The following is a 10,000-nucleotide window of genomic DNA, read 5'->3' on the forward strand; positions in this document are numbered from 1 at the left end:
GTATGTTGGTGTGTATATCTGTATGTTCGTGTGTATATCTGTATGTTGGTGTGTATGTCTGTGAGGGAGCCAGCCACTCGGGATCAGACGCTACACAGTCACAAACAACTGATCATTCATTCAAATTTGTCACACTCATTCAACACAGTGAAGTGGGATCATTAACTGTAGCTAAAATTATACATTATACAAGAGTTTTTGTTACCAACTCTCGCCTTCATTTATCATAATATCTATTCTTAAATATTTTACATTCGTTTATTTTTATTATTCTGTTTATCATAATTTATTATAAGAGTGTGGCTAGTAGACCACAGGGACGATCTTAGAAGTGATGTATACTGTCTTGACATACAGGCATACACAGGTATGACAGCCATGTATCGGCTTTCCCTCTTAAATGCCGGTCTGGGCCTCAGTTTATCGCCTTGTGATCACGTAATATATACAACGTCTTGGTACCCTGCTCACGCCTTACGGACCAGAGCTGTTGAAGAACTGTTACCAGGGTGGGGGTGGTGATGGTACTTGCTCACGTGAGGAGCTGAATCTGTATGTTTGTTTTGGTATTATCTCTCTCTCTCTCTCTCTCTCTCTCTCTCTCTCTCTCTCTCTCTCTCTCTCTCTCTCTCTCTCTCTCTCTCTCTCTCTCTCTCTCTCTCTCTCTCTCTCTCTCTCTCTCTCTCTCTCTCTCTCTCTCTCTCTCTCTCTCTCTCTCTCTCTTTCTTTCTTTTTCTTTATTTATTTTACCCCTCCACCCCCCACCACAACACCTCCCCACCACCACATTACCTCCCCACCACCACAACACATCCCCACCACTACCACAACACCTCCCCACCACCACCACAACACCTCCCCACCACCACCACAACACCTCACCACCACAACACCTCCCCACCACCACAACACCTCCCCACCACCACCACAACACCTCCTCACCCACCACCACAACACCTCCCCACCACCACCACAACACCTCCCCACCACCACCACAACACCTCCCCACCACCACAACACCTCCCCACCACCACCACAACACCTCCTCACCCACCACCACAACACCTCCCCACCACCACCACAACACCTCCCCACCACCACCACAACACCGCCCACCCACCACCACCACCACAACACCTCCCCACCACCACCACAACACCTCCCCACCACCACCACAACACCTCCCCACCCACCACCACAACACCTCCCCACCCACCATCACAACACCTCCCCACCACCACCACAACACCTCCCCACCCACCACCACAACACCTCCCCACCCACCACCACAACACCTCCCCACCACCACCACAACACCTCCCCACCACCACCACAACACCTCCCCACCACCACCACAACACCGCCCACCCACCACCACCACCACAACACCTCCCCACCACCACCACAACACCTCCCCACCACCACCACAACACCGCCCACCCACCACCACCACCACAACACCTCCCCACCACCACCACAACACCTCCCCACCACCACCACAACACCTCCCCACCCACCACCACCACCACAACACCTCCCCACCACCACCACAACACCTCCCCACCACCACCACAACACCTCCCCACCACCACCACAACACCTCCCCACCCACCACCACCACCACAACACCTCCCCACCACCACCACAACACCTCCCCACCACCACCACAACACCTCCCCACCACCACCACAACACCGCCCACCCACCACCACCACCACAACACCTCCCCACCACCACCACAACACCTCCCCACCACCACCACAACACCGCCCACCCACCACCACCACCACAACACCTCCCCACCACCACCACAACACCGCCCACCCACCACCACCACCACAACACCTCCCTACCACCACCACAACACCTCCCCACCACCACCACAACACCTCCCCACCACCACCACAACACCTCCCCACCACCACCACAACACCTCCCCACCACCACCACAACACCTCCCCACCCACCACCACAACACCTCCCCACCACCACCACAACACCGCCCACCCACCACCACCACCACAACACCTCCACACCCACCACCACAACACCGCCCACCCACCACCACCACCACAACACCTCCACACCCACCACCACAACACCGCCCACCCACCACCACCACCACAACACCTCCACACCCACCACCACAACACCGCCCACCCACCACCACCACCACAACACCTCCACACCCACCACCACAACACCGCCCACCCACCACCACCACCACAACACCTCCACACCTACTACCACAACACCGCCCACCCACCACCACCACCATAGAGGAGGACTGCAAGAAGTTATAAGATGACCTTGAAAATCTCCAGGAATGGTCAAACAAATGGTTATCTTGAGGTTATCTTGAAATGATTTCGGGGCTTAGCCTCTCCCGCGGCCCGGTCCTCGACCAGGCCTCCTTTTTGTTTCACATCCCCAGGAAGGAGCCCATAGCAGCTGTCTAACTCCCAGGTACCTATTTGCTGCGAGGTAACAGGGGCATCAGAGTGAAAGAAACTCTACCCATTTGTTTCTGTCTCCACCGGGGATCGAAGCCGGAACCTCAGGACTACGAATCCGAAGTGCTGTTCACTCAGCTGTCAGGCCACCCCCTCCTGTCAGCCGCCCCCTCCCCATGGTTGCTGGAATTTAACCCTAACAGGTGTACGATAATGGAAATGGGAAAGGGAGATACCTGCTGGAGGTATTTACTTCATAAGAGTACAGCACCTGGTGAAGATGGCGTCACCTACGACATACTCAATGCACTGTGTGAAGTATCTGGGAATCCACTACTCCACCTGTTTAACAAGTCGTTCCTTAGTGGAGTGTTGCCCACACAATGGAATCACGCAATAATTGTTCCCATACCGAAGCCCAATGACCCTGGCAATTACAGACCTATCAGTCTCGTGCCATGCACTTGCAAGATGCTTGAAAGGATCATCCTTAACCGACTGTTGCACAAAATAGGCAGGTTAGGGGAGGTGGTCAATGGATTTGTTAAAGGACGGAACACAGCAAATTGTATAGTTAATTACTTGGCTAATGACACGGCTAGGTACTCTGTATTTGTTGACATCAAAGGAGCCTTCGACAAAGCACAGGGGATTGCGATCCTGGACGAGCTTACATGCATGGGTGTCAAGGGGAGACTCATGAAATGGGTTGAAGACTACTTCACAGGTAGGAAAGCCAAGGTTTGCTTCAATGGAGCAGTCTCCAGAACAATGAATATGGAACTCGGGACCCCCCAAGGCGGAGTCTTAAGCCTTACACTATTCAATGTACTTATGAACGCCATTGCAAATATTGATTTTCCGAAAGGAACACAAGTGGGATATGCAGATGATGTTCTAATACAAGCTCCCACCTTGGGAAAAAATTAACAGTCCATTGAACTCCTCGGAAGGAAATGTATTGAGCTCGGTTTCACTCTCTTCACAAACAAGACGAAGGCATACTCCCATCACAAGCGGAGAGCAAATGAAGAACTGCAAATTAATGGTGTAACACTTGAATGGGTTGACCACTATCGGTACCTTGGCATCACTTAAATTAAATTTTGCCCCGAGGGGCGAGTTTATTGGGCAGCGCTACTCATCTTGTGAGTGAACATACCGCCATAGCAGAATGTACAACACTCCCCAATAGGAAGAAAACCCGCTGGGTTGTTCATCCTGTCACTTGTACCCAGACACAGCTGGGACTTGCTTAACTGTCTCAAGTGAACAGCTCCTCAAACAAGAAGATTAACATTTATCAACCCTTAAAAGCTTACGTTATCTTGCGGGTGCAAAACGGGGAAATCTTTTAAGAACAGTATCAATATTTGACAAATAGTGTTTTCCTAACTCAAACAATGTGGGGTTTATTATTATACACATATTCCTAATGTCTCTCAGGTGTTCACATTCACGTAGATAGTGGTCAAGGCGGTGTCCATCACTCTCACCACAGATTCTGCAACTTCGCTGATCAACTGTTGTTTCCATTCCAAATCTCCATGGATATTTGTATCCAAGACGGATTCTCGCTATTACTGATTCTCTCCCTCGTCCTCCTCCTCTTCGGCCATAATGATTGGGATTGCCAGCTGCAACCTTGTGTACCATCGTACAGATTCACTGGTTTGTGCTTCTATCCTCCTTTCCTCAGTTACCTTGTCACGGTGATGTTGCCTGATAATACCTCTAATTTGTAGTTGAGTCTTGGGTATGAAGTATTCAATATGGTCTCCTTCAGCGCCTTCAGCAGCCAGCACATCTGCTCGTTCATTCCCACATATTCCAACATGGGAGGGGATCCACAGAAACTTGATGACTCTTCCCTGATTGGTAAGTACTCTCACAGCTCTCTTAATTTCAGCGACTATTGCAAGATTTTCTGCCTGATTTTTACTTAGGCTTTGCAGTGCTGCTTTTGAATCGGTGCAAATCACTGCACCATTAGTGTTCCGTTCAAGAAACCTTAACGCCATAACAATGGCAGTTAGCTCTGCTTGCGTTGAAGAGGCATAGTTGCCCAGCAGAGCTAACTGCAATTGTTATGGCGTTAAGGTTTCTTGAACGGAACACTAATGGTGCAGTGATTTGCACCGATTCAAAAGCAGCACTGCAAAGCCTAAGTAAAAATCAGGCAGAAAATCTTGCAATAGTCGCTGAAATTAAGAGAGCTGTGAGAGTACTTACCAATCAGGGAAGAGTCATCAAGTTTCTGTGGATCCCCTCCCATGTTGGAATATGTGGGAATGAACGAGCAGTTGTGCTAGCTGCTGAAGGAGACCGTATTGAATACTTCATACCCAAGACTCTACTACAAATTAGAGGTATTGTCAGGCAACATCACGTGACAAGGTAACTGAGGAAATGAGAATAGAAGCACAAACTAGTGAATGTGTACGATGGTACACAAGGTTGCAGCTTGCAATCCCAGTCATTATGGCCGAAGAGGAGGAGGACGAGGGAGAGAATCAGTAATAGCGAGAATCCGTCTTGGATACAAATATCCATGGAGATTTGGAATGGAAACAACAGTTGATCAGCGAAGTTGCAGAATCTGTGGTGAGAGTGATGGACACCGCCTTGACCACTATCTACGTGAATGTGAACACCTGAGAGACATTAGGAATATGTGTAGAATAATAAACCCCACATTGTTTGAGTTAGGAAAACACTATTTGTCAAATATTGATACTGTTCTTAAAAGATTCCCCCATTTTGCATCCCCAAGATAACGTAATCTTTTAAGGGTTGATAGATATTAATCTTCTTGTTTGAGGAGCTGTTCACTTGAGACAGTTAAGCAAGTCCCAGCTGTGTCTGGGTACAAGTGACAGGATGAACAACCCAGAGGGTTTTTTTCCTATTGGGGAGTGTTGTACATGTTGCTATGGCGGTATGTTCACTCACAAGATGAGTGGCGCTGCCCAATAAACTCGCCCCTCGGGGCAAAATTTAAAAATTTAAAATTTAGGAAGGCAACAACAGGAATTAGAGAGAAAGATTTGAGATTTGATTGATCGTTGCTGCCAAAGGCAACTAATTTATTGTGCACACCATGCTCATCCTGTGAGCATTAGCGCAAAAAGGATTACTAAGGTCACAAAAAGTTTTAAATTGACATCAAAGGGGATTTATATATTAACAATTACGTGTCACCTAAAGACCTTATAATTTTAATGCCAACTAGTTACAATCTTTTTGCATTGCAACATCCATGTATTTGTAATATAGTATTGTACATTGGAGGTAATTATGTTAGGTTAATACCAAAAATGATTTAAATATGATATAATAGAAGATCATCGATGCTGCTGTCTAGTGTTATTAATATTGACACTTTGCAGCTTATTCATTAGTCTCTAATACGTTATTTATCAACTAGAAGCGAGACATGTATATAATGCAAAGGATTTCAAACATTTTATCAATTGTTATAATTGAATAATAATAATACTTGAAATAATAATAATAATTGGTTTGGCATTTCATGCAACGTCAGTTTAGATTCACCTCAAAATCGTCCAGTTTGTCCAGTCTTAGATGTAATGTTCATGTGTCCCTGATTTTGTCTACACACTTTACACTTTACTTCATCTAGATCCCTATACAAGCCCAACTGCCAGAGATACTTGCAGCCAAGTCTTATTCGAGCTGTGACAACATCTGTTAGTCTGCTGACTTCGTTACTTGGCCCATACACATGTTTTACTTGACACATTTCAATGTGATGAACATTGGATCTATTAGTTCCAGTTTACACAATTCGACCTTCTTCAGAATCATCTAAGAGCTCTCGTCTAATGTCAGTTTTAAGGGACATATTTGACAGCTCAAGAATACCTTCAACATTGTTGATATTTACAGCAGGCTCAGCAAGGTCTCCAACATGACAGTGTTGCCGTAATCTAACTTCAGAGAGGATCCAAAACATTTTTACTTTGATCCCCTTATTAAATTTTCCTCTATCTCTAAGTCTGGCTTTTAAGAGCATACCTGGAGCATACGTGGAGAGGGTTCTGGGAGCTCTTCTACTCCCCGAGCCCGGCCTCGACTTCTGATAACTTGGTTCAACAGCCTGTTGCTTAGAGCGGCCCGCAGACCTACATATCCACTACAGCCTAGTTGGTCCGGCACTTCTTGCAAGAACTTATCTAATTTGTTTCTTTAATACTTCCACCTTTGTTCCAGAAATATTTTTAATGTTTTCTGGGAGTGTATTGAACAGCAGCGCATCTCTGATATTCAGACAGTGTTCTCATATTGTGTCTATGGCACTTCTACTCTTTCCTGGTTCTACTGTGAAGAACCAGCTGGGGACAAGCAGGTTACAAGTTGATTGCAAGCTATATAATACAAACGAGGAGAAAGGAAGTCTGCATGAATAATTAAGCTCTCTCCTGCAGTGTTTTCAATAAAGGTGAGTGCTACCAGGATAGGAAACAGTTAAATTTGCAAAGTGGATGCCCAGTTACTGATCTTTATATTTTTCAATAGTGCTTCTGCTGGGCTGATTCGGTTCAAAGATTTCTCCAAACCAAAATTCAGGAGCTGAATGCTAAGCTTGCAATTAGGATAGCCAGAGATCCCATTACAATGATATTGCTAAGAAAAAAACTGAGCTCTGTGTTACTTACATGGGGAACAGGAGAAGCAAAAAATGGCATCACAGATCAGTCTGCTTCCTTGAAGAACTTCACCTGCTTGAGCAAGCCCGTGAGCTCATGCCTGTAGAGAGGTTACTTCCCTGGGAGGATGACTCGTGCAGGATTATTATCAGTGAAATGGCAACGCAAAACTCCAACATGATACCACAGGCAATGAGGCACAAGTATCTTTTTATAAAGAAGCCGGAGATGAACTAGATCAAACCTACACTGACGGGTCATCTAATCCTGTCAATGGCAGGGCTGATGCAGCATACACTGTAATTAAGGATAATGCTTTCCAACGCAGAAATGAAGAAAAAGCGCGTATTGAGAACTATGCCTCTCAACGCAAGCAGAGCTAACTGCCATTGTTATGGCGTTAAGGTTTCTTGAAAGGAACACTAATGGTGCTTGGAATGGAAATTCTCACAAAGTTTCAAAACGTTATGAAATACGTTAATTGAAAGTTTCCTCTCCTAACCTTACCGAATAGGCCGGACGACTCAAACAGAAAATGGGACAGTACGTCACTTTTGTGACTCGATTTCGTTTCAAATTACTTCCAAATTTGACCAAAGCGCGCATACGAGCGACAAGCGACATTATTTTTAAGAGGATGGGTTGCACCGTGACATGGTAACTGAGGAAAGGAGGATAGAAGCACAAACCAGTGAATCTGTATGATGGTACATGGTTGAAGCTGGCAATCCCAATCATTATGGACGAAGAGGAGGAGGACATGGGAGAGAATCAGTAATAGCGAGAATCCGTCTTGGATACAAATATCCATGGCGATTCGGAATGGAAACAACAGTTGCTCAGCGAGATTGCAGAATCTGTGATGAGAGTGATGGACATCGTCCACTATCTACGTGAATGTGAACACCTGAGAGACATTAGGAATATGTGTATAATAATAAACCCCACATTGTTTGAGTTAGGAAAACACTCTTTATCAAATATTGATACTGTTCTTAAAAGATTCCCCCATTTTGCACCCGTGTCGGAAAACCCGACACCATTTAATAATATTACATGCAACTGGAAGATAATATTGCTGCTGCCGTTGTATATACAAGTTACTCATAGAAAATGTAGCTTGTAGTGGAATTTTCTGTCAATAGAAAATGGGATATCATTGCCACGTAGTACTATAAATTCACCAGCTATTCTGTTGGGAATTATTCTTAAATACATTAGTCTTTGGAATTTTTATATCATAAAAACATCTCATTTGAATTAACTTAATTATCAGTATCAAAATAGAGTAAATGTGACCCTTCTATCACTTACTGACATCTGGACAAAGTAAGCCAGGAGCGTCAGTAGGGAGTGGTCAGTCATTGTTTGTTTGTTAAGACCAGAGGCGCAGGGGAGCAAATTCAGCTCCTATAATTTCTCTTGGACGAAGTGTTATACAGATCAAAGTGTTCTACCATCATCAACACGCTGTCAACATAAACAAGGGAAGTGTCCTACCGAAACCCGTTTATCTAATCATTTCTGGCCAGTTAATGTTAGGTAGATAAGGGCGAACCGGTTAGAACGCGAACCAGCCTCATAATAAAGGTAATTAAGCCTTGGTCCTTATTATTTAAAATACAGTGTTTTCTCTGATATAGCTGTCATATATTAGGATTCCGGCTTTATAGCTAGTGCCCTTTGACAGGTCAAGAAGAGGAAGCATGGCTTGGTATATCAGTTACCAGGGTGATGGAAGCTAGCCTCAATCGAGGAGAATTTGGTGTCTACATCTTAGTTATATCTGGTGGACTAAGCCTGCTGTACAATAAGAAAAGGCACCTCCAATTTATTACTAATATATGTAGTTAATACTGTAGTTTGATTGGCTGCATATATACAAATTTAATATAAACCCCCCTAATGTGTAAGGATCGATTTGTGAGATTATTGCAGAAATACGGTCCACTTAACATCATACCAATTGCTATCGAAATATATAAATTCTATATAAACTCATATAAATTAAATAAATATAAATCTCACAGGTCGGTTCCCACAACCCGCAAGATAACGTAATCTTTTAAGGGTTGACAGATGTTAATCTTCTTGTTTGAGGAGCTGTTCACTTGAGACAGTTAAGCAAGTCCCAGCTGTGTCTGGGTACAAGTGACAGGATGAACAACCCAGCGGGTTTTCTTCCTATTGGGGAGTGTTTTACATGCTGCTATGACGATATGTCTACTCACAGGATGAGTGGCGCTGCCCAATAAACTCGCCCCTCGGGGCAAAATTTAAAAAAAAAAATAAATTTATCCAAAGTCACCAAAAGGCACCTTGAGCTACTCAAAGACATCTACAGCTACATACAGCCACGCAAAGCTACCCAAAGCCCTCCATAGCTACATAAATCCACCAATAGCTGCACAACGCCACCTATAGCGTCACAAAGCCCCCCATAGATACACAAAGCCACCTATAGCTACACACAGCCATCCATAGCTACACAAAGCCCCCATAGCTACACAAAGCCACTCATAGCTACACAAAGCCACCCATAGCTACACAAAGCCACCCATAGCTACACAAAGCCACCCATAGCTACACAAAACCTCCATAGCTACACAAAGCCCCCCATAGCTACACAAAGCCACTCATAGCTACACAAAGCCACTCATAGCTACACAAAGCCACTCATAGCTACACAAAGCCACCGATAGCTACACAAAGCCCCCATAGCTACACAAAGTCACCCATAGCTACACAAAGCCACCCATAGGTACACAACGCCCTCAACAGCTACATAAAGCTACCAACAGTTGCAGCTGGCAATCCCAATCATTGTGGACGAAGAGATGGCCGCGGGAGAGAATCAGTAGTAGCAAGAATCCGTCT

This window comes from Procambarus clarkii, chromosome 8, assembly GCF_040958095.1.
Source record: "Procambarus clarkii isolate CNS0578487 chromosome 8, FALCON_Pclarkii_2.0, whole genome shotgun sequence".
In the NCBI taxonomy this organism is placed as follows: Eukaryota; Metazoa; Arthropoda; class Malacostraca; order Decapoda; family Cambaridae; genus Procambarus; species Procambarus clarkii.